Genomic DNA, 26,521 nt, shown 5'->3' with positions numbered 1-26,521 from the left:
CAACAGTAACAGTTATGGGATGAAACAAGGTATCACACACTTTCAAAAAATATAATGGAACTCATGAGACCAAGGACTAGGAACCGAAAGGCAGTCATTAACAGGTCAATGAAAGAAGTTGAATGGCTAACTAAAGATAATTTGTCAGAGTAAGTAGTAATGTGTGATTTACAGTCAGGGACAGGTCTCTCGGAAGGAAGGTTAAAAAATGAGTACAGACAGAAATTGTATTAGACTGAGGCAATGACAGAGGATCTGAAGTGAATGAACGAAGACTGCTTTGCAAGAGAGTAATTCGGGAGTAAATGCAGGGAAACCAGAGCACAGCCACAGGCTCAGATAAAACAGCAAACGAGGGGGTTTCCAGAGTAGCGGTGTTTGACCAGGCCCCTGATCCCCCAGCACAATCATTCCCTAGCAATGTCTGTGATGAACAAAACCATATATGGACCGTGTGATGCGAACTGAGATTGGGAAGCCAATCAGTTTGTGATCCCCTCTGACACTGATAATTTGAAAGATTACACATTTTATATTAAAATATTGGAAAAAGTCTAGGATATTTGCATGTTCTGCAGACTGTGCACAGGCATGAAGAGGCGTGAAATTGCCAAAGTTTGCACAATGAAGCTATCACCTTCGTTATACAACAGTATGCCCTCAGAAAGATGGACATACCCCAGGAGTATGGACGAGGCACCCAGGAACAAAGTTATAAGTGAAGCTATGTGTCAGGCATATGGGAGATCTCTGCAACTCATCAAACAATGTGTAACAAGGGCAGAGTGAAACAGTAAAGTGAAAATGTATAGCATACCACAATGCTATGGACAGAACACCAGATTGGGCTGATTTACAGGGAACCTGCACAGTCAAATGGCTAAGGGTATTGATAGCTGAATTATGCCTGCTATTGTAAACTAACATAGGGTAGTGAGACCCTAATTATTGAATACCATGGATGGTCAGGTAAACTGGAATGCTGCTCTGGTCCATCAAAATATCCCCAGAGAGAGAAGATCAGCAACGTGCTCTCATTCTGTTCCATTTCAGTCTACGATTCCCTGACTGGGAGTCCGAAAAATCAAATTTGTAACAAGTACCTAATGAGGGAATATCTACAAGATTTAGTGTCTGAGGGAAAAGTGTCATAAATCTTCTTGACACCTGTGCCCCACCTTCAGCATAAATGGAACAAGGCTCAAAAATAGCAAAGAATACATTCAACAATGCTAATCTCACAATCTCCTTTCAACTTGGGAAAAATGATGGTTTCCACACAGCCCATTAAGTGAGCAAGAATAGAAAAGCTTTTTGTTCGATTACCCAGTGGTAAGTGATTCGCCCACTTGGAGAAATTAATAAAAAGGTGTCTCTCAAAAGCTTTTCAAACTATTTGCTGGAAGGGCAAACACATCATTTCAAGGTAAATCCATTTTATTGCTGCAGTAAAACACTCAAGAAAAAATATTGCAGGAACAGTCTGAATTCTGCTCTAAACGTAGGAGCTCATGTTGTTTTGGAAGCGGGATGGCAGGGTTTGCAAAATGAAAAATCACAGAATAGCTAGAATGCAAGCACCTGATCTACAATTGCTATTTATTTCATCCACATCACCGTGTGTTTTGAATGTCCTCAACTTAGCTCTGGGAATTAAGCACTTCCAATTCTAAACACCCAGCAATGTTAAGCAATTCATTCAGGGAAGAAAATGACAGTCTTTCTTTGATGTGGATTAGAGTCTAGATTAGAGTGGTGCTGGAAAAGCACATCAGGTCAGGCAGCATCCAAGGAGCAGGGAAATCGATGTTTCGGGCAAAAGTCTTTCTTTGATGTGGGCCTCCTGCGTCACATCAAATTTTTCCAAGACTAATTCAACTTGACACTAAATGGTAATTTCAACAGAAGTGCCCACAGCCATAAAACAAATCATATAAACTCTTAACTCTGGTACTGAGTCCCTCGAAATCCACCTCAATCTCAGAAGAGCTATTGGACTCCATTTCCAGGTAAAGGCTGTTGTCAGCTGTAGATCAGTGAGCTGTGTCCCCCCCTCCTCCCCACCTTGGTGAGAAATGGGTCTTAGTTTCAAATCCCACTCCAGAGACCTGAGCAGAAAATACAACAATGCAGGGAGTGGGATTTGAAACTAAGACCCGTTTCTCTAAAGGAACCTAGCGGTGCCAGAGTTACTTTAAAGAGTGGAGCAGTTGAGTTCTCCCTCATGAAAAATTGCTCTAAAAGATCAGCAGGTTTGGCAGCATCTATGGAGAGAAAGCAAAATTAACATTTTGGGTCCAGTGACCCTGCCTTAGATTTAATATCCAGCTTGCAACCAACATCATTACCTGGTTATTATAACATTGCTGCTTATAAACTTGCTCTGATCACGATGTATCCCAATATTAGAACATTGGCTACACATCAAAAAAGTCGTTCACAGGATGTGAAGCACTTCGAGATGCCTAGAAGTCATGAAAAGCTCTAAACAAATGCAAGCATTTTGAATGTTACAGGACATCATTCGGGATCCTCATTTCTGACCAAACCATGAGCTCTCATTCCAAAGGGAAATGGTGTTGACATTAAAAAGGAGCTGAAATATTGGCAAAACTCCAAAGAATGTATGCTGATCCCATTCAAATTTTAGTGAGATTGCTGGTTTTTTTTGTAAATTGCACGTTGCAAAAAAGCCTCAATTCAAGAAAACTATCCCTGTGGCCAGTCTACTAATTCACCCAGTGCCATGATAAAATCTTCTCAGAATTGAAAGACACAAGGCAATGGAATGGATTCTGTGATAAAACTGACAGAGACAAATCAACCCTCGAGGTCACTGAGCTGTGAAATGAGACACTGAGCAAACTAAATCTAACTGCACTGGAAGAAAGATTTATAAGAAGGAAGAGGCACAGTAATGGAACTGGTAGTGATGGATGTAAAGAGAACTTTTTTTCCAAAACCTGGTGAAGGAAGCACATTAATAAAAATCTCTGTTGGTGTAGGTGTGGGATCCTTGGTCCAATTCTGTGTCTGACTGTACAGCTAGTGAAAGCAATCTCTCCTTTCTAGAGTGAACATCAGTGGACAGTTGGGGGTTCCAACTACCCGACATCCAATCTTCTACTGTTGAACTTATCCAAAAACTCTGCTGCCTGGACAGCATCCCATAGGGCACCAAGTTTTGTTCACATATTGCCCTTTCCCAAATGAGCTGCAGTGGCTTCCGGTCTGGAAATGCCCTGAATTAGATAGGTCTCAAATTCTTCTTTCAAATTGCTGTATAATATTCCCGACTCCCTTCCTCCAAAATCTCCTCTAGCCTCCACAACACTCCCTATCTCTGAAACATCCTCCATTGTCTTTGACACCAATCGCTGCAACTTCCTCTAGTTTCTATCACCCTCCATATTAATGTATCCTGTTTCAGTCCCGACAATCTCACCATTTGGTACCCTCCTCCAGCCTCTATGACTCTCCCAATTACCTTCCCTATCATCTCCCTATCTCTGTAACCTCCTTTAATGCTGACAATTCAGTTTGCCATCATAACCTCCTCCAGTCCCTTGTCCCTCTCTAGGGAGACCAGCAACCAGAGGAAACCTTTCCAATAAGGACTCAACATTTTCCATGCAGGAGGGAGTGGGTTCACTGCTCACTTGGAGTTGGGGAGGAGTGGCTGGGACTAGGAAATCAAAAACTTTAGAATGTGATAAACTGCTGAGTTTTTTAATTACATGCTGGTTTAAGGAAACATTTAGAAAGTCATTACAGTACTTATCAAACAGAGAGCAACCTACCGTGTTAATTACCAGCTCAGGAGCTATACTTATATCAGCGAGATTGATTTCTGATGGAGCTAGCTGAATGGGCAGAACAAGAGATGGAAAAAAGTCTGCATTTTGATAGTACCTTCAACAAACTCAGAATGATCCAGAAGAACTTTACAGCCAATCAACCACTTTTGGAGCGAAGGTAACACTGCAATGTAGGAAATGGCAATTTCTACACAGCACATAATTAGCAACTTGATTATGCGAAGGTCACATTAGCATAGGGATCCCAGTCAGGTCCATGATCAGGCATAAGTAAAACTTTCAAACTGTGCCCATCGAATTTTAAACTATAATTTAAGACAAAATGGCTTCACAATCTTCCGTACATCCCGAAAGAAGCCATTTTTGAGCTATTTATGTGTGTTGGGGGAGTTTGTAGAAATACACCAACCCAGCTGTCATAGGAATTTAGGATCAAGAGCAGGCCATTCAGCCCATTGATCCTGCTCCACCATTTGAGATCATACTTGATCATTTACCTCAATGCCAGATTCCTGCATTACCTCAGTTACATATGATACCAATAATGGCTAGACATCTGTCAAGCTCTGTCTTAAACTTACTTATGCATCACCAGCTTCAGTACAAAGACAGCAGGAGGGAATGACGAGTCGTGAGAGCCCCAGACTGAAATCTTCCTTCTTTATTGCCAAAAAACAAGAGCTGCAACACTGATTGTCGAATCCTTCCCACAATTCCCCCTCCTATTGCTTATTCCTTCTGAAATCAGCTGATGCAGCACAGGATAGCAACTACACACAACTACAATTTTCATTTACATAGCAGTTTTCATGAGGTGAAACATCTCTAAGTACTTCAAAGGAGCAGTTATCAAAGGAGCGATTATCAATCAGAATTTGACACTGAGATGTATCAGGGCAGATTAGGTGAGGTGATCAAATGCTTGGGCGTAGCCAGAGAGTTTAAGGAGTCCCATAAAGGATGGACAAGTGGTAGTTAGGTGGATGCGGAGGTTTGGGGAAGATATTCCACAGTTTGGGGGTCAGGCTTGCACACCAATGGTGAAGCAATGAAAATCCCAGGGCCTTGAAAAACACAGAGATCTCAAAGAACAATGGGACAAGCAGAGATTATAGATAGGTGTGAGGCCACAGATTGATTTGAAAAGAAAATGTGATAATTTTAAAAACAATGTATCAACGACAGTGAGCCAACTGGTTAAGATACATGCAGTTTGAATTAACAATAGAAAGTGAAGGACAGGTGATCGGCAAACCAGTCAAGTTAAAAAATATCTAGTCACAAGGAAGGCAGAAGACTGAATGGATTGTAAAATGTTCTTTGCAAAAACGTAATGTTTTCTCAAATCAGACTGTGTGTTGAAACGGGAGTGTCTTCAGATTTACTTCTGATCTCTTCTCCTATCCTCTCTTCCTAAAGATACTGGGAGCTTCCTTCCTTCATAAGACACCGGGCAATGCGATTATTGCCCATGTCTGGGAGTGAGATTAGATTTTGCTTAAAACAGTGGAACAGCAAAATCAGGTTCTGTGACCTGGAGTGACCGGTCAGTTTGACAAATGCTGACCAGCAATTCATGCAAGCATTCAGGTTTGACCAATAACGTGTTTGTGGCTTTGGGTTGGACTGATGCACTGTGACCCACTATTGTCAGCATCAGATGTGAAAAATGCAAGGAAATCTTTCCTTTGAAATCACTGTTGGAATCAGTATTTTCCAAGTAAGCACATGAAAAGGCCTAAAAAAGCCACACTTATCTGAATTTGAAATTGACGAGATAGATTTGACAGTTCCTGGAAAATGTTTGTCTGGAAAAGCGTGTATACTGAATTGTTATCACAGTAATTAAATAGCATTTGTTTAGTCACTTGTTTTGTGGTACATTTCTCAGGTAAAACGATTATTCATGTTGTTTTAACAATGTTACTGACTGACGCAATATACTATTCCAAGATGTTGCAAAGCAATGTTAATAGATGCATTGTGGCATGTAACCACACAAGGATACAACAGAACGAGTTGACAAAAGATCAGACAAACAAGAATCATAGCATCGTAGAATCCCTACAGAGCAGAAGGAGGCCGTTTAGCCCATTAGGTCTGCACCAATTCTCCAAAGAACACCACATCCATACCCAGCCCTCTACTCTATCCCTGGAATCCTGCATTTCGTAGCGTCATATTGTGTGGAAACAGAACATTTGGTCCAACTTGTCCATGCCAAGCAGATGTCCTAAATAAATCTCGTCCCATTTGCCAGCATTTGGCCCATATCCCTCCAAACCCTTCCTATTCATATACCCATCCAGATGCCTTTTAAATACTGCAATTGTACAAGCTGCCACCACTTCCTCTGGCAGCTTATTCCATACACGTGCCACCTTCAGTGTGAAAAAGTCACTTCTTAAGTCCCTTTTAAATCTTTCCCCACTTGCCCTAAACCTATACCCTCTAAGTTTGGATTCCCACACCCTGGAGAAAAGACCATTTTCTATGTATCCTTTCCATGCCCCTAATGATTTGATAAACCTTGATAAAGTCAGCCATCAGCCTCCGAAGCTCCAGGGAAAACAGCCACAGCCTATTCAGCCTCTAACTATAGCTCATGCCCACCAACGTTGTCAACATCCTTTTCTGAACCCTTTCAAGTTTCACAATGTCCTTCCAATAGGAACGAGACCAGAATTGAACATAGTATTCCAAAAGAGACCTGGCCAATGTCCTGTACAGCCACAAACATGACCTCCCAACTTGTATACTCAATGCATTGACCAATAACGACAAGCATACCAAATGCCTTCTTCACTATCTTGTGCACCTGGGACTCCACGTTCAAGGAACTATGAACCTGCATGCCAAGGTCTATTTGTTCTGCAGCATTTCCCAGGACCTTACCACTAAGTGTATAAGTCCTGCCCGGATGTGCCTTTCCAAAAATGCAGTACCTCACATTTACACCTAATCCACCTTGCCTGTTTGTTTTCGACACTACGGACAATTTAGCATGGCCAATCCATCAAACCTGCACAACTTTGGAACTGTGGGAGGAAACCTGTGAGAACTGTCATTAAAATGAAGAGACAGTGAGAGATAGGAGTGACTCAGTGGTTAGCACGCTCATGGATCTAAGGTTCAAGTACAAGTTGAGACCATTAGGCAGAGTCTTATCAGGATCTGAGTGACATGGATAAGGTCAAGATGAGTGTCGATTCAGGCAAGAAGTTCAGCAAGTCCCATCCAACGACGAGATCATCTCAATACATCTTGTTCACTTTCCTCAAAGCAGCTTGGTATGACTTTCACTGGGCAGTGGCGAGTTTCCAATTGACACTCGTCGTTACTTATTACTGATTGTTTACTGCCTCACATGTCACAGCTTGTGACCTTACCAAACTTGTCACAGCTTGTCATGCAAACTAACCATCAGGAAGATTCAACATGGAAACCACTGTGGGTTCTTGGTCACTTGCTCCAAAAGACATCTGCGTTGGACAAAGGGTCTCAACATCATGAGCACACTCCAAGGGCTCCCCATCTGCCTGGACATTGACATCTGACATGTACCAGCTTCTAAGAACCCTCATGCCACATTTCCAATTCACTCACAGAATGGTTTTGCACTTCAATTATATACTTTAGGTTGCACTGGCAACTTCTATTGTAATGCTGCAGTAAGGACACTGTGAACTCAGGGACATGCACCAAGCTCATAGAGTGGACCAGACTGCATAGCCAGGCTTTTTTCTCACTCTCTTGTGCTCACATGGCCTGAGCCTGCACAGTATCCCTGCCATGCATTGCATTGCATTGCTTTTTCACACATTGCCCCCTCAGCCAGAGATACCAGCCTCATATTACTGCTGTCTTGTTGTGCACAGACACAAAGCCAGGAAGCTTGCCACAATTGGAAGTTGACCTCCATCCAGTCAAATGAGATAGTTTTTGCTCAGGGGATGCCAGCACATGATGTCAACAGCAGCCTCCATTCCTGTCCAGGTCCTGCTCAAAAGTGGCCACAGCAAGGATTCTCTAATGCTAAGGGTTAAGAAACCAAACGACATGCAGAATCCATCTTAACACACTTCCCTATTGTGATCCATTTTCCTTCTGGAATGGGTTAGAAGTGGGTATTATGGAAGATGCAAGTGGTGGCACAATTATTACTGTTGGTGGAAGTGGGGAGGCTTCTCAAGTGAGTGAGTCAGTGGCATAGAAGGCATGCAGGGCTAGTGGAAGAAGGAGGTTGATGTGTGTGAGTAATAGTGAGGGAAGACAATACAGGCAATAGTGAGAATGGTAGAGCACAAGCCTTGGTGGGAGGTGGACTCTGTAACATAGTGAGTGCGAGAAGGACCAGATGACTGGGACCACATTAGATCAGTGGGAAGCTCAGGTCAGGTTGGCATAGTGGGGTGTTATGGCCTCCACAGCTGGTGCAGGGGGAAGAGGAAGTCCCTCTTGTGCATGGCCCCATCTAGAAGGAGCTCCAGGAACAAGCCTCCAAAAGGGAATGCTTACTCAGGGACAAATGTCTGGAACAGTGCAGGGCATCTCAGGTCTGTCAGTGCTTGACTGGGTGCACAATGACGCTGGCACTAATGATCTTGGTCAAGGCCAGGACCTGTCATGAGTGATGAGTTACTTCAGACACAGTGTATTGTAAATTGGGGCAGAAATCTAATCTGATACTTGCTTTGGAGATGCCAGTGTTAGACTGGGATGTGAGCTGAAAATGTGTTGCTGGAAAAGCACAGCAGGTCAGGCAGCATCCAAGGAGTGGGAGAATCGAAGTTTCGGGCATGAGCCCTTCTTCAGGAATGAGGAAAGTGTGCCAAGCAGGCTAAGATAAAAGGTAGGGAGGAGGGACTTGGGGGAGGGGCGTTGGAAATGCGATAGATGGAAGGAGGTTAAGGTGAGGGTGATAGGCCGGAGTGGGGGTGGGGGCTGAGAGGTCAGGAAGAAGATTGCAGGTTAAGAAGGTGGTGCTGAGTTCGAGGGTTGGGACTGAGACAAGGTGGGGGGGGGAAATGAGGAAACTGGAGAAATCTGAGTTCATCCCTTGTTGTTGGAGGATTCCTAGGTGGAAGATGAGGCGCTCTTCCTCCAGCCGTCGTGTTGCTATGATCTGGCGATGGAGGAGTCCAAGGACCTGCATGTCCTTGGTGGAGTGGGAGGGAGAGTTGAAGTTTTGAGCCACGGGGTGGTTGGGTTGGTTGGTCCGGGTGCCCCAGAGGTGTTCTCTGAAACGTTCCACAAGTGGGCGGCCTGTCTCCCCAATAAAGAGGAGGCCACATCGGGTGCAGCGGATACAGTAAATGATGTGTGTGGAGGTGCAGGTGAAGTTGTGGTGGATATGGAAGGATCTCTTGGGGCCTTGGAGGGAAGTAAGGGGGGAGATGTGGGCGCAAGTCTTGCATTTCTTGCGGTTGCAGGGCAAGGTGCCGGGAGTGGAGGTTGGATTGGTGGGGGGTGTGGACCTGACAAGGGAGTCTCAGAGGGAGTGATCTTTTCAGAACGCTGACAGGGGAGGGGAGGGAAATATATCCCTGGTGGTGGGGTCTGTTTGGAGGTTGGCGGAAATGACGACGGATGATACGATGTATATGTGGTTGGTGGGGTGGTAGGTGAGGACCAGTGGGGTTCTGTCCTGGTGGCGATTGAAGGGGCGGGCTCAAGGCCGGAGAAGCAGGAAGTGGATTACGTCTGGGGAGAAATTGCAGTCTTTGAAGAAGGAGGCCAGCTGGGTTTTTTGGGATTGGAATTGGTCCTCCGGGAGCAGATGCAGCGGAAACGAAGGAATTGGGAATATAGGATGGTGTTTTTACAGGGGGCAGGGTGGGAGGAGGTGTAGCCTACGTAGCTGTGGGAGTCAGTCGGTTTATAGTAAATGTCTGTGTTGATTCAGTCGCCCGAGATAGAAATGGAGAGGTCTAGGAAGGGGAGGGAGGAGTCTGAGATGGTCCATGTAAATTTAGGTCGGGGTGGAAGGTGTTGGTAAAGTGAATGAACTGTTCAACCTCCTCGTGGGGATACAGTCATCGATGTATCAGAGAAAAAGGTGGGGGGTGGTGCCAGGGTAGCTGTGAAGTTGTACTGTTCAACATATCCTACGAAGAGTCAGGCATAGCTGGGGCCCATGCGGGTGCCCATGGCAACTCCTTTGGTTTGGAGGAAGTGGGAGGATTGGAAAGAGAAGTTGTCCAGAGTGAGGACCAGTTCAGTCAGTCGAAGGAGGGTGTCAGGGAAGGGTACAGGTTGGCCCCCACGCCAATCTCCATCACCACGCCTAACCCCGCCCCCATGCCGATCTCCATCCCCACGCCGAATCCTACCCCGCCCCAATCTCCGTCCCCGCCTCGATTCCCGCCCCCACGCCTAACCCCGTCCACACTCCCAGCTCCAGCCCCACACCAGGTCCTAGCTCCCAGCCCTGCCATGTTTTCACCATCCCTCCAGAACTACCCCTCTCTGAGGATGAAAGATCAGTCCTTGGCAGAGGCCTCAACTACATGACCCTACGCTCTCAGATTAACAAGTTCAACACGTGGCGAGACATCAAACAATTCTTCCGCCTCCTTCACCTCCACACCTACTTCTTCAACCAGGATTCTTGCCCACCCTCTGACAACCCTTCTCCCGCCTCCAACACACCCCATCCACCTGGACACACCGTGCTGGCCTCTTACCTGCCCTCGATCTCTTCATAGCCAACTGCCACCGCGACATTAATCACGTCAACCTCTCCCCCCTCTCACCCACTCCAACCTCTCACCCTTGGAACGTGCAGCCCTCCACTCCCTCCATTCCAACCCCAACCTCACTATCAAACTGGCAGACAATGGAGGCGCGGTAGTAGTTTGGTGCACCAACCTTTACACCGCTGAGGCTAAATGCCAGCTCGCGGACACCTCCTCTTACTGCCCCCTTGACCATGACCCCGCTACCCAGCACCAAACCATCATCTCTCAGACCATCCATAACCTCATCACTTCAGGGGATCTCCCATCCACCTTTCCAACCTCATAGTCCCACAACCCCGCATCACCCGTTTCTACCTCCTGCCCAAAATCCACAAACCTGACTGCCCTGGCCGACCCATTGTCTCAGCTTGCTCTTGCCTCACCGAACTCATCTCTGCATACCTCAACACGGTCCTGTCCCTCTTAGTCCAAGAACTCCCCACCACCCACATCCTTCACCTCCTCCATGATTTTCGCTTCCCCGGTCCCCAATGCCTTATCTTCACCATGGACATCCAATCCCTGTACAACTCTATCCCCCATCACGAAGGACTCAAAGCCCTCCGCTTCTTCGTTTCCCGCCGTACCAACCAGTACGCTTCCACTGACACCCTCCTTCGACTGACTAAACTGGTCCTCACTCTGAACAACTTCTCTTTCCAAGCCTTCCACTTTCTCCAAACCAAAGGAGTAGCCATGGGCACCCGCATGGGCCCCAGCTATGCCTGCCTCTTCGCAGGATATGCTGAACAGTCCATCTTCCACAGCTACCCTGGCACCACCCCCCACCTTTTCCTCTGTTATTTGATGACTGTATCGGCGCTGCCTCGTGCTCCCATGAGGAGGTTGAACAGTTCATCCACTTTACCAACACCTTCCACCCCGACCTCAAATTTACCTGGACTGTCTCAGACTCCCCCCTCCCCTTCCTAGACTTCTACATTTCTATCTCGGGCAACCGAATCAACACGGACATTTACTACAAACCGACCGACTCCCACAGCTACCTAGACTACACCTCCTCCCACCCTGCTCCCTGTAAAAACGCCATCCCATATTCCCAATTCCTTTGTTTCCGCTGCATCTGCTCCTGGAGGACCAATTCCAATCCCAAAAACCCCAGATGGCCTCCTTCTTCAAAGACTGCAATTTCTCCCCAGACGTGATCAGCGATGCTCTCCACCATATCTCCTCCACTTCCAGCTCCTCCACCCTTGAGCCCCACCCCTCCAATTGCCACCAGGACAGAACCCCACTGGTCCTCACCTACCACCCCACCAACCTTCATATACATCGTATCATCCGTCGTCATTTCCACCACCTCCAAATGGACCCCACCACCAGGGATATATTTCCCTCCCCTCCCCTATGAGTGTTCCAAAAAGATCACTCCCTCCGTGACTCCCTCGTCAGGTCCACACCCCCACCAACCCAACCTCCACTCCCGGCACCTTCCCCTGCAACCGCAAGAAATGCAAAGCTTGCGCCCACACCTCCCCCCTTACTTCCCTCCAAGGCCCCAAGGGATCCTTCCATATCTGCCACAAATTCACCTGCACCTCCACACACATCATTTACTGCATCCGCTGCACTCGATGTGGCCTCGTCTACATTGGGGAGACAGGCCACCCACTTGCGGAACGTTTCAGAGAATACCTCTGGGGCACCCGGACCAACCAACCCAACCAACTCGTGGCTCAACACTTCAACTCCCCCCCCCCCCACTCCACCAAGGACATGCAGGTCCTTGGACTCCTCCATCGCCAGACCATAGCAACACGACGGCTGGAGGAAGAGCGCCTCATCTTCCGCCTAGGAACCCTCCAACCACAAGGGATGAACTCAGATTTCTCCAGTTTCTTTATTTCCCCTCCCCCCCACCTTGTCTCAGTCCCGTCCTTGAACTCAGCACCACCTTCCTAACCTGCAATCTTCTTCCTGACCTCTCCGCCCCCATCCCCACTCCGATCTATCACCCTCACCTTAACCTCCTTCCTCCTATCACATTTCCAATGCCCCTCCCCCAAGTCCGTCCTCCCTACCTTTCATCTTATCCTGCTTGGTACACTTTCCTCATTCCTGAAGAAGGGCTCATGCCCGAAACATCGACTCTCCTGCTCCTTGGATGCTGCCTGACCTGCTGCGCTTTTCCAGCAACACATTTTCAGCTCTGATCTCCAGCATCTGCAGTCCTCACTTTCTCCTTAGACTGGGGTGTACAAAGTTAAAAATCACACAACACCAGGTTATAGTCCAACAGGCTGCTGGTGTGATTTTTACCTGATACTTGCTGTTAGCGTTGAAACACCAATTAATGTGATGGGTTTGGAATAATTTGGTAAGAAAACACGCTCGGCCTCACAGTGAGAAATTTCCATCAAAGTTGATGCGACTCGTACTCAATATCTTAGAATCATACAGTTCAGAAGTGGCCGTTTGGCCTATTGGGTCTGTGCTGGCAAAAATGTACTGCTGCCTACACCAGTCCCACTTTCCCACACTACCCCAGAGTCTTGAATATTATGACATTTTATTTGCTCATCCTTTGTCCCCTCCCACCCCCAGCACTTCATTCCGGACCCCCTACCACCACGTGGATGCAAACGATTTTCCGCAAATCCCCTCTAAATCTTGTCCCTTTCACTTTAAGATGATACCCATTTTTTATTGAGGTTTAGTAAAAGCAATGTAAGATCCAATCCTCTGAGTTCAAACTCCAAGCTACCACTTTAAGAGCAGTACTGAGGGAGTGTATCAGTGAGGGAGTGCTGCCTTATCAGATTAACAGGACAGAATAACCCTTGCTTGACTGCATTTGAAACTGTTGGTGCATGTGTAACGATTCCAGAAAAAGCTGTTTGTCTGAAATTGTTACCTGTCTATCAAATGTTTATAATGGTCATTAAGCAACATCCTTAAACTTGGAAGTCTTATCTGATCTTTTAAAAGATGACATGGCACTAAATGACAGAAAGTTGTCTGGGACAATATTGTTTAACAAATCACAAGCTAATAAAAGATCTATTTGAAGGAGAGAGGGAGAGTAAGAGAAAGACCCAGAAGGAGAAATCAGTAAAATTTGTGAATGACACATTCTGATTTGAATAGTCTTGTGTATTTCAAAACGGAAGTCCAATTTGATCAGGATTTGGAGGACCTGTGTTGGATTGAGGTGTACAAAATTAAAAATCTCACAACATCAGGTTGTAGTCCGACAGCTTTATTTGGAAGCACTAGCTTTTGGATCGCTATATTTCATCATACACTCATGCAAACCCTCTATCATACACAGGCTCTCATACTCTTATCCATACACTCCCACACTCACACATGCACCCTCTCCCAGACTTATACTCCTTTACACTCACACACATACACATACACACACTCTCTCACAGACACTCATAACCCCCCCGCATGTACACATTCACATGCACACACACATTTAAGTTTGTGGGGTGAATTTGTACTTGCAGAATTAGATTTTATTTTGCTCAAAAACTGCATGAATCCATGTAAGATTCGGTAAATCCCTTTTTAAAATTAGAATCAGTCTGACCATTGGGGCACAGACAGCCTCACACAGGGCACCTCACACTTTCAATGCATTGTCTGGGCCAACATGGCACCTATTGTTAAAGTTCACTTGAGATTGTAACTTGTAGAAAGTTCTGGAATTTACATATGAAAGAACTGAAACCAACATGGCTATTCTAAAAGATGACAGATTTAACAAATAATCCAGGTCTTTTTCAATCTATAATTTCAGTTGCATCACACTGTAACCTTTGCAATAAATTCTGTGTCCTATGATCTCTTACTTCACAATCACCCAATGAAGGAGCAGCGCTCTGAAAGCTAATGTTTCCAAATAAACCTGTTGGACTATAACCTGATGTTATGCAATTTTCAATTTGATCAGAACATTTGTTTCCCAGTTTTGACATTTTTTATAAATTGGTTTTTGCCTTCTGGGAGAGAAAGAGACTATGAGCAGGACAGACAAGAGGAGAGCAAAACATTAAATGTGGAGTCAACCTGTCACAGTATCTGAATATCTTGTATGTGATTCAGGAGACAGTGATCTTGTTTTGGGAGCTGCATTGTGATCTAATATCTTGGGAGTGTGTCCCTCATACAGTCTGATCCAATTACATACATCACAGAATTTCACAGCGTTTCGCATAGAGCAGTACAAAATCTCCTGGAACACAGAGAATCTCATTCAATGCTCTGAACCATTCCAGCTCTCCTTTAGATAAGTCACATCAAATATCATTCATTCTCCTTCTGACCTTACTTTCTTTCTCCCAAGAACTGACCCTGCTAATCAAGATCTACATCAGGCGTGAAGGTGAAGCAACTCACACTTGTATAATGCTCAAACATCTCAAGATTCTTTACAGGAATGCAAACAAGATTTGACACTGAGCTACATATGGGGATACCAAGAAAGATGGCCAAACTCTTGATCAAAGAGCATTTTTAAGAGGGAGAGGTTTAGCGAGGGAATTCCAGAGCTTAATGTCCAGGCTGTTGAAGGCACAACTGCCAATTATGGAGTGATGGGAATCAAGGACATGAGGAACTGAATTGAAAAGGAGGAGCATGGAGATCTCCAAGAGTTGTCAGGCTGGTGGAGGTGACAGCCCTATAATTTACTTCTTTGAATATTGATAGAACTGAGCATCTCAATACACACTTTAAAAATACTTCATTTGCAAAAAGCACCAAAGGATGAAGAAAGGCAAATTGGGTGGATGAAGTCCATTTGTGTAGAGCAAGGGGCTAGAGTTGTTACACTGACAGATTTTAAAATTGTTTTCAAGGGATGTAGGCATCTCTGGCAAGGTCAGAACTTGTTACCCACTCCTACTTGCACTGGAACTAAGCAGCTTGTGAGACCATTTAAAAGTCCACCACATTGCAGTGGGTCTGTCGGTCAGACCGAGTAAGGACAGCAGAATTCTTCCCAATAAGGGCATAAACAAACAAAAGGTAGTGAAAACAGAAAGTGCTGGAGATCACAGCGGGTCAGGCAGCACCCATGGAGAGAAAGCAAACTACCGTTTCTGACGAAGTCGTCTAGATTTAAAACGTTTGCTTGTTTTCTCTCTATAGATTCTGCCTGACCTGCTGTGATTTCCAGTATTTTTTGTTTTCAGTACAGATTCCAGTATCTGCAGTAATTTACATGTATAATGAAAAAGATAGGCTTTTTTTTATGACAATAGTTACATGGTCACTCATGTTTATTAATCTAAATCACATTTTGCCACTTTAGGCAGGGGGAAGATAGATTTGAACACGTACACCCAGAACATTAGCCTTATGTTCTGGGTCACCTAGCACCAGTGACATTACCATTATAGCACTACATCATGTTGGACTAGTTTAAAAAGCATCATTAAAGATATTAGATTACATGGAACTGGGACATGGGTAATTACAGTGCAAGTGAAATCTGACTGAAACACATCTCTACAGATAGTTTCCATGAGTTTAGTTTGGAAATCTCATCTGTCAAAACCAACAAGACCTAATTGAGATATTTGTACAGAATACACGGACAGCATTGAAAACATGAAACGAATGAATATGAAGAAAACAGCAGAGCAGTTAAAAAAATTCTTGGGGCACAAAACAAATCTTATCAAGGAACACAAAACTGCAAAACAATCAATATGAGCATAAATATGAAAAAAATGATGAACATGGGGATAGTACCACCAAGAAAAAAATGGCAAAAATGGTAAACAATTATTTTGCTCCAGTTATTTACATAGGAGATCACTCAGGTGAACATGACGGCACAAGATGAGATTAGAAATGATAAAAACATTTTGAAACAAAGATGAGGAATAGTAAATAAACTAATTAAATCAAAGAGGATAACGCTGCCAGTCTGGATGAATCAGAGTTGTGCATTTTAAAAGAATCAAAGAAAAAGATAGCAGAGGCATCTATACAGCTTTTTAAAAATTCATGAAAGAAGGTACAGTGCCTGAGGGCTTGCGGATAGATAACACAATACACAAATTCAGGAGGAGAGACATAAAGCTGACCAGTAAAAATCACAACAAAATTCCTACGAAATAAAACTCTCAATCAAGATGGAGAGAGAGATACAGTCATTTCTTCTATAACACGGTGGTTGCATTCTTGAGCAACCCAGTTTTATAGAAAAATTACACTTTAGAAACAGCATTTAAAAGTGTTGGTACTGTAATTGTATTACAGTCAACACACGTGTTAAACATTCATGCTGTAGAAACAGTGTCCCTAGTTCAGCAAAAGTGAAGACTGCAGATGCTGGAAATTATAATAGAGAGTGTGGTGCTGGAAAAGCACAGCAGATCAGGCAGCATCTGAGGAGCAGGAGAATCATGTTTCAGGCGTCAGTCCTTCATCATTCCTGATGGAGGGCTTTTGCCCAAAACATCGATTCTCCTGCTCCTCGGATGCTGCCTGACCTGCTGTGCTTTTCCAGCACCACACTCTTGACTCAGCATCGCTAATTCGTCAATCATGTGACAGCGAATTTGTATTGCGTAATAACAGAATGGGCTATGGCTGCTTCTGAACCTACGGTCCTAAATCTTAGCAAGGGAAATTACGATGGTATGAAGCTTGAGTTGACTAGGATGGATCAGGAAATTTTACTGAAAGGAATGGCAGTGGCAAACATTCAAGGAGCGCATGGGAGATCTATAAAAACTGTTTCATCCTATCTAGCGCAAGAATGTAAAGAGAACAGTGGCTAACGCATGGTTTATGAGGGAAGTTGGACACAGTATTAGATCCAAAAAAGAGGCTTACAAATTGGCAAAATAAAACAATAGCCGTTAGGATTGGGAACAGTTTAAAAGTCAGCTAAGGAGAGCCTAGCGATTGATTAAGAAGGGAATATAGAATATGTGGGTAAGCTTGGGCAGAACATAAGAACTGACAGTCAAAAGTTCCTATGGGTATGCAAAAAGTCATAGAGTAATACCATTGAAAGGACACTAATCCCAACTTCCTGCACTTGTCCTGTATTCTTGAATGTTAAGATGTTTCAAATGCTCATCCAAACGTTTTTAAAAAGTTGTCAGGTTTCCAGCCTCCACTACCTTCCCAGACAGTGCATTCCAGATTTTCACCATCCTCTGAGTGAAAACATTTTTTTCTCAAATCCTCTCCAAATCTCTTGCCCCTTACCCTAAACCTTTGCCCCCTCAACCAAGGTGAATATCTGTGTTTTATTCACTCTGTCCATACCCCTCATAATCTTATACACCTCAATCCTATCACCCCTCAGTCTTCTCTGCTCTAAAGAAAACAATCCAAGACTATCTAGTCTCTCCTTTTAGTTAATTGCTCCATCTCAGGCAACATCCTGGTGAACCTCTGCTCTACCCCCTCTACAACTGTCACATCCTTCCTGTAGTGAGGTGACCAGAACTGAAAAAGATTGCTAATGTAAGTCCCTTATAGACAGAATCAGTTAAATTTATAATGGTGAACAAAGAACTGGTTGATAAACTAAACTAATAGTTAGCTTCTATCTTCACAGAATATTGTTTCAGAAATGATGGTGAACACAGTGAGAGAGAGGAACTGAAGCAAATCTATATTAGAGAAATGGTATTGAAGAAATTGATGGAAGGCTGACAAATCCCCAGGGTACTTAAGGAAGTGGCCCAAGAAATAATGGATGCACTGGTAGTCGTCTTTCAAGATAGTTTAGACTCTGGAACAGTTAGTATAGATTGAAGGGTAACTAAATGTAACCCCAGCACTTAGAAAAGGAGGTAGACCAGTGAGTCAGATGTCAGTAATGGGGAAGATGCTAGAGTCTATTATCAATTATTTGAGAGCAGAACACTTAGAAAACAGTGAGAGAATCAGACACAGTCTGCATTGATTTACATAGGGAGGTCAGGTTCAACATATCTACTGGAATATTTCAAGGATATAACAAGTAGAGTTAATAGGGGAGTCAGTGCATGTTTGGACATCTCGAAGGCTTTTGACAAAGTCCCACATAAGAGATTAATGGTAAAATTAAAGCGCATGGGTTTGGGCATAGTGTACTGAGATGGACAGTAAATTGATTAGCAGACAGGAAACAGAGGAGGAATAAATGGATCTTCTTTTTTTTCTGAATGGCAGGCAGTGACTAGTGCATACCATAGGGAATGGTACTAGGACTACAGCTATTCACTATATATGTTAATGATTTGGATGAGGGAAATCAATGCAATATCTCAAAATGTGCAGTTGACAAAAAGCCAAATTGAAGGGTGAGCTGTGAGGAGATGCAGAGATGTTGCAGTATGATTTGGTCAGGCTGAGTGTGTGGGCAATAGCATTGCAGGTGCAGTGTAATGTGGATAAGTATGAAGTATCCACATTGGTCGCAAAAATAGGAAAGCTGTAATTCGAGAGGGGGAATGCCCAACAAGATCTGGGTGTCCTAGTGCACCAGTAGCGGAATGCACGCAAAATGCAGCAGCCAGTAAAGAAGGCCAATGAGATGTTGGCTTTCATAGCAAGGAGATTCGAAAATAGGAACAGGGATGTCTTGCTGCAATTACACAGGGCATTGGTGAGGCCACACCTAGAATATTGCGAGTAGTTTTGGTCTCCTTATCGAGGGAAGGATGTTCTTGCTATAGACTGTGTGCTGCAAAGGTTTATTAAGTTGATTCCTGGGGCAGTAGGACTGACATGTGATGAGAAATTAAATCAATTAGGATTGTAGTCACTGCAGTTTAGAAGAATGAGGGGGATCTCTCAGAAACCTATAAAATTCTAACAGGATTTTTGACAGTTTAGATGTAGGAAGGGTGATCCTGATGGAGGGGAAGTCTACAACCAGTAGTCATAGTTTAGGATAAGGAGGGAATCTTTTAGGACAGGAGAAATTCCTTCATCCAGAGAGTAGTGAGCCTTTGGAATTCACCACCTCAGAAAGTGTTTTCAAGAAGGAGATAGGTATAGCTCTTGTGGTTATAGGGATCAGGGGATATGAGGAGAGGGTGTGATTACGGTGTCAAACTCAATGATCAGGCATGATTGTTTTGAATGGCAGAGCAAGCTTAACGTCCTGAAACCAAAAGAGAAAATGCTGGAAAATCTCAGCAGGTCTGGCAGCATCTGTAAGGAGAGAAAAGAGCTGACATTTTGAGTCTAACTGACCCTTTGTCAAAACTAAAGCTAAGCTTAAAGTTCTAATGGCCTACTCCTGCTATCTTCTATATTTCTATGTTTCGAATGGGGCAAATTACAAAAACATCTGCAAGGCAAAAATCGCTAGAAAGGATTTCAAAAGGGAAAATATTAATTCATCTATCTCTCTGAACTTTTTGCAGAGATACCAGTGTAGACAACGGTGATGTAGTTGAGGTAGATGTACTTTGAATTCCAAACACCCTTCATTAAGGTACCAGATAACACAAGAATTAATAAGGATTTCTTATATGAAGTCACAAGGGAAACAATAGAATACAGGTAGTGAGCTGCTCCCAAGACAGAAAGAGAGAAAGAGTAAATGTCAGCTATTTTGAGTGACAGAAGGTGAGGATCAGCTTTGCTCACAATTTAAGCAAATTACTCAGATATTAAAAACTGATCACAATATTTAAGCTGGAACATGACACCAGAGGTAGCACAGAGTAAATTTTGAAGATGAAGAGTGCAGGTTCATAGCTCCTTGAAAGTGGAGGCTCAGGTAGATAGGATAGTGAAGAAGGCGTTTGGTATGCTTTCCTTTATTGGTCAGAATACTGAGTACAGGAGTTGGGAGGTCATGTTGCGGCTGTGTAGGGCATTAGTTAGGCCACTGTTGGAATATTGCGTGCAATTCTGGTCTCTTTTCTATCGGAAAGATATTATGAAACTTGAACGGGTTCAGAAAAAATTTACAAGGATGTTGCCAGGATTGGAGGATCTGAGCTACAGGGAGAGGCTGAACAGGCTGGGGCTGCTTTCCCTGGAGCATCGGAGGCTGAGGGGTGACCTGATAGAGGTTTACAAAATTATGAGGGGCATGGATAGGATAAATAGGCAAAGTCTTTTCCCTGGGGTTGGGGAGTCCAGAACTAGAGGACATAGGTTTAGGGTGAGAGGGGAAAGATATAAAAGAGACCTAAGGGGCAACTTTTTCACGCAGAGGGTGGTATGTGTATAGAATGAGCTGCCAGAGGATGTGGTGGAGGCTGGTACAATTGCAACATTTAAGAGGCATTTGGATGGGTCCATGAATACGAAGGGTTTGGAGGGATATGGGCCGGGTGCTGGCAGGTGGGACTAGGTTGGGTTGGGATATCTGGTCAGCATGGATGGGTTGGACCGATGCTGTTTCCATGCTGTACATCTCTATGACTCTATGAGGGTAAGAAGAAAACATAGATGCAGTGTGGAATTTTACATCTTATTATCTGGGGTAGGATAGAACTTGAGCGTTGATGAAAATAAAATGTTTTGTCAGTTTTCATCCTGCACTCAGAATAATTTGCAAGAATGCCAGTAAACAGGAAAGCCAACATTTATCTATAGGAGGAGAGTGCTGATTCATTAATAGGTAAACTCAGATTGGCAGAGATATTACCATGGAGAATGCAGCAGTTAACGAAGATTGACTGTTAACTGCCAGGCTTTGTTAGATTTTAAACCAGGCATATTGAATCAGATTGGTCAGGATATTATCTTGGAAAATGAACAAGCAAAACAACAACATGGTAACTTTGTTAAATTGAAATAGGCACAGTATGTGTCAAGCTCTTTCAGTCTGCAAAAAACAGATTAATATATGTACTTTCCAGTCTACCTAAGGCCAACATTGCGAGCCTGACTGACAATCCTAAATTTATCCTCAGCTTAATTACTTGCTCAGGATTATCCAGCAAACGTTGTCCAATTGCAGAGTCCAGTTTTACAAGTTGTTAAGTAAGGAGTCATATTTCCCATCGTGGGACAGAGTAAAATTATTGGGGACACACAATAAAAATAAGCATCTCTGAGTTGCAGTGGGTATGAAGGAAACTGGTTTTCTCTCAGAGGGTTGTGGGTTTTTGGAAGTCTCTTCTCCAGAAAGCAGTGGAGGTTTGCCATTGAATATTTTTAAGGTACAGAATACAGATTGTTAATTGACAAGAAAGCCTAAGGTTACAGGAGGTTGTCAGGAAAGTGGTGCATCCAATCAGCCATGATCTTATTGAATGGAGGAGCAAACGTGAGGGGCTGAATGGCCTATTCATGTTCTTAATTCTCATGTTCATATATCTTGAAAAATGAGAATCAATTATGTAAAAATTCAAATGATGAAAGCTGATAAGGCAATTACGAAATTACGAAAGTTAATAAGGCAATTGAGATTTACCTCCCTAGGGACAGATTTGAAAAGTAGTAAGTATATCCCAAATATTGGCTAGATTCTACATGTGTAGAACGTTTGGTCACATACTGTAAAAAGGATGTAGAGTTGTTGGAGAAGAGAAAAAAAGGATTTATAAAGAATGATACCCGAGTTAAAGAGTTCTAGCAGTCAGCTCCAGAGGCCCAGGTTTGATCCCAGTCTTGGGCAGTTGCCTGTGTGGAGCTTGCACATTCTCCCCGCGTCTGCATGAGTTTAAACCGGGTGCTCCGGTTTCCTCCCACAGTCTAAGGTGTGCAGGTTAACTGGATTGACCATACTAAATTGCCCGTAGTGTGCAGTCTATGTGGATTAGCCATAGGACATGGAGGGTTACGGGTAGGGTAAGGGGCTGGGTTTGAGTGGGATGATCTTCAGAGAGTCGGTGCAGACTCAATGAGGTCCTTCTGTATTATAGAAATCCTATCCTAGTCAAGATTAGATTGGTGCTGGAAAAGCACAGCAGGTCAGGCAGCATCCGAGGAGCAGGAAAATCGACGTTTCGGGCAAAAGCCCTTCATCAAGAATGAGGCAGGGAGCCTCCGGAGTGGAGAGATTAATGGGAGGGGGGTGGGGCTGGGGAGAAGGTAGCTAAGAGTGCTACAGGTGGATGGAGGTAGGGATGAAGGTGATAGGTCAGAGAGGAGGGTGGAGCGGATAGGTGGGAAGGAAGATTGGCAGGTAGGAGAGGTCATGAGGATGGTGCTGAGCTGGAAGGTTGGAACTGGGGTAAGGTGGGGGGAGGGGAAATGAGAAAACTGGTGAAGTTCACATTGATGCCCTGGGGTTGAAGTGTTCCAAGGTGGAAGATGAAGCGTTCTTCCTCCAGGTGTCCTATCCTAGGCCCGGCTACCCATGCTGATGGACACCTCTCAGGTGTAGCTGCACTACATTCAACACACACCTAACTAACCATCAACAAGGACTCAATTTTCAAATACCAACATCACAGTTAGCACCCACTGCAGGCACAACCTGGGAACTGCAGCCTCAGAGATGGTTTCAGGACCTTGAGCCCTCCAGGACAGTTTTGCTTTATCAAAACACAGTGCTCGGTGAGAGATAGGGGACCCATTTGTCTCTGATTATTAGTTCAGCAAATTCTTTTGGAATCCTTTTTTTATGCAGGTACACGAGACAAATGTAATTCTTCAACCTGTTTTTCACAAACTCAAACAGGCTGGTGCACATTGCTGCCCTGTGGTTGGGATGACTGTAAGGCCAAAGAACTATGTTGCATTTTATCGTGGAAATTATCAGGTTCATAGAATGCAGTGTTTAGCCTGTTCACTCTTATTACACAATTACATATTCATTTTGCCCTCGAAGGACGCCAACATGCTCCAACATGGCTGCCGCCCAGTTTGTCATTGCCAGCAGACAGGCAGTTCCCATCTCCTGGAGGCACACAATGCCGCGAATTAAGAAATTTGCACTTAAACATGGCATCCAAAGACTGCTGCAGTTCAGACAGACTTATTGATTGTACCAGAGCTCCACATTGAGCTGCACATGAGAAGTCATTCACAAGCTTTACTAGATATTCCTTCCTGTTTTGTCAGACACTTCATTCAGTTGGGCCGACTTTGTGAAAACACTTGCACCAACCATGAGGCAGTGTTCTGTACAGAATATCCCTGAGGCCCAGCAGAGAAAGGAGACAACAGATCCCGTTCCACGTGCAGAACTTGGGCAAAGGCATTCGGCAGTTCATTCCAAGCAGCTCAGTGACGCGGGTATTCTGTGCTGCACGGACTGTTCTCAGGAACATACACTGAGACAAACATCAACTGCACCTGGAAGACCATCAACCTCAAGGCAAGGCGCTCTATTCTCTGCCTGAACCTTGTTGGTCTTCCAGTGCAAAGATGAAAATGTGTTGCTGGTTAAAGCGCAGCAGGTCAGGCAGCATCCAAGGAATAGAAAATTCGACGTTTCGGGCATAAGCCCTTCATCAGGAATGAGGAGAGGGTGCCAGAGTTGGCTTTAAAGAAGTGTTGCAGGCTGGCATATTCTGAGGTCCAGGATGACATACTGAAGGAAGTACTAACACTTGGGATGGCTGCCATAAAGGAGAAAGGCTAATATCCTCCCCACCATCATACACAAAAGGGGCTGGGAGCAGTGGTCACGGCAGAGAATGTTATTAATAAAATATATTTTAGGAGGCAACTCGATGACCATACTGGGTCACTTTCCTCTTGGAAACAGAAGGCAGAGTGGTGATCTAACAGAGGTTTGGAATATTATGGGTTATTTCAATGGATTTGATTCAGAATATTTGCACTGGTAGGAAATATTTGATGGCCTCAACATATCCCACAGTGAACTCAGAAGAAAGTCCAGAACACGGGGAGAATGTGGAACTTGCTACCTACAGACTAACTGAGGTAAACATTAAGGACACATTTAAGACCACCACAAAGCGGGGAGAAGGATATGGACGGTTATGCTGATTATGTCAGATAAGAAAAGATAGGAGACTCAGAAAGATTATAAACATTGGTATTAACTATGTGGGCTGAATGGCCTGTTTTTGTGCTTTATATTTTATATAATATAAATATAAATGTGTTTTCTTTCTCTGATCTTCAAAATACACCTTCCCTCCTCCCTACCTACTAAGGAGCACAGTTACAAAAGCTACCAGATGGTTTTCTGCACATTCTTTTCCCCACCCTCCTCACTCTCCCACCTATTTGCCACATCCACCTTTCTCCTGCTTCCCTCACTGGGTTGCCAAGAGCACCCACAGCTTCCTTTGCTGCCTTTTGGGTGAGGCCAGTTGACTCCACATATACCCAGGAATCTGGACTTCTGTGAATTGTGTAATCTGGGAAGTGATCACTTCTTCCTCTATCACACCATGAAGCTATGTTAGGAAGGAAAGATAACAGACAGTGGTATTCCTCCACACTTCCACACAACTTTGAGTTGGAGACAAGCTATGATCTAATCCTATGGGTTGGGAGACCAGATGGGCCGAATGGCCGAGTCCTGTTCTAATAAGTGCACTTTCAGGAAATGCTGGTGACATCATTATTTTGCACTTAAGATTGGGAAAATATTTTGCAAACACTTCGAGAAAACACCAACACCTTAAAATGAGCAAACACTGCTGGGAAATGGAGGCACTTATTACAAAGTTATAGGGTATATTTAGACGATTACATAAATATTAAAACTCTTGTAGCATTGTCCTGCTGAATCATCCAGACTGTTCAGAATACTGATTCAGCATCACGCCAGAACCCATGTCTGATCTTGAACAAATATTTGAACAAATTGTTGTACACCAGTCCCACCCTCGCTACAATCACAGTTACTCAATCAAACCTACACAAAAACAGGAGGAGGATGTTCAATCCCTTAAGCATGTTTCAGTTAGATTATCGCCAACCTGTACATTCCATTAGTGCTTTAACCCTCTATATGCATAATTCCAAACGTCTATGAATTTTTTTTAAATTCATGGCATGTAGCAGTAATTGACAAGACTAAAATTTAGCACTCATTCTTATTTGCCCTTTAACCATGCCTTCCAAATTGATGGTCATTGCCATCCAGGAGGACAACGGTTGCAATTAGTGGGACAATAGATGGGAATGCGGATTTGAGGTTACAGCCGCATTCTTATTGAATGGCAGAGGAGGCTTAAGGTGCCTCATGGCCTCCTCTTTCTTCTAACTTATATATTTGTACATGTGCTAATTTGAAAGTGCTGTGTGTGCATGACGGTGGAATGGAACGTGTGTACCACTTCTGCTTTCTTGCACAGGTTCCAACATGATTACAATTACAATCTAAACACCGTGCGCGGGAGATATGTGATTCCATGGCAGGGAGCAGATTGCCAATAGTAAAACCTGCCCCAGCTGCCAATGCCAGTGTTACAGGCGGGCAATAACAGAGCGCTGTGGATTGAGAGATTGTTTGTCGTGGTCACAGCATTCCAATAGAAATGATTATAACTAGATTCCCTTCATTGTGGAAACAGGCCATTTGGCTCCACCAGTCCGAAGAGTAACCCACCCAGACCCACGTCCCTCTAACTAATGCAGCTAACACTATGGGGCAATTTAGCTTAGCCAATCCACCTGACCTGAATATCTTTGGACTGTAGGGGGAAACCGGAGCACCTGGAGGCAACCCAGCAGACACGGGGCAAATGTGCAAACTCCACACAGACAGTCACCCAAGGCTGGAATTGAACTCGGGTGCTTGGTGCTATGAAACTGCAGTGCTAATCACTCTGCCACTGTGCCGTCTACAAGCCTACTGCACCGGGTATTCCCAGGTGGTCTCTCATCCAAGTACTAACCAGGCCAGAGTTTGCTCTGCTTCCGAGATCAGACAAGATCAGGTGTTTTCAGATGAGTATGGCCGTGGACTAACCTGACTAACTCCATTGCCAACTTCACACTGAAAGCATAAAGGGGGCACAGGTATCTTTTTCAAATTTATACTTCACTTGTAAATATTTTGCATTACATTGGTTTCACGTTACTCATGTGTGCATCATCGATATTTGATGAGACTAGCTTAGTCAGAGAGCTAAATATACT

The 26,521-nt window shown here is 44.1% G+C and overlaps 1 protein-coding gene and 1 pseudogene across 8 annotated transcripts in view; both read right to left on the bottom strand.

Moving 5' to 3' along the window:
• LOC132821811 (traf2 and NCK-interacting protein kinase-like) overlaps positions 1 to 26,521 on the bottom strand; it is a 240,745-nt gene that overhangs the window by 146,609 nt on the left and 67,615 nt on the right. The gene's annotated exons all lie outside the window — the stretch shown is intronic.
• On the bottom strand, positions 26,229 to 26,347 carry LOC132822008 (5S ribosomal RNA; annotated as a pseudogene).

The sequence above is a fragment of the Hemiscyllium ocellatum genome, chromosome 13, assembly GCF_020745735.1.
Source record: "Hemiscyllium ocellatum isolate sHemOce1 chromosome 13, sHemOce1.pat.X.cur, whole genome shotgun sequence".
Taxonomy (NCBI): domain Eukaryota; kingdom Metazoa; phylum Chordata; class Chondrichthyes; order Orectolobiformes; family Hemiscylliidae; genus Hemiscyllium; species Hemiscyllium ocellatum.
This window is presented reverse-complemented; position numbering and strand designations above follow the sequence as displayed.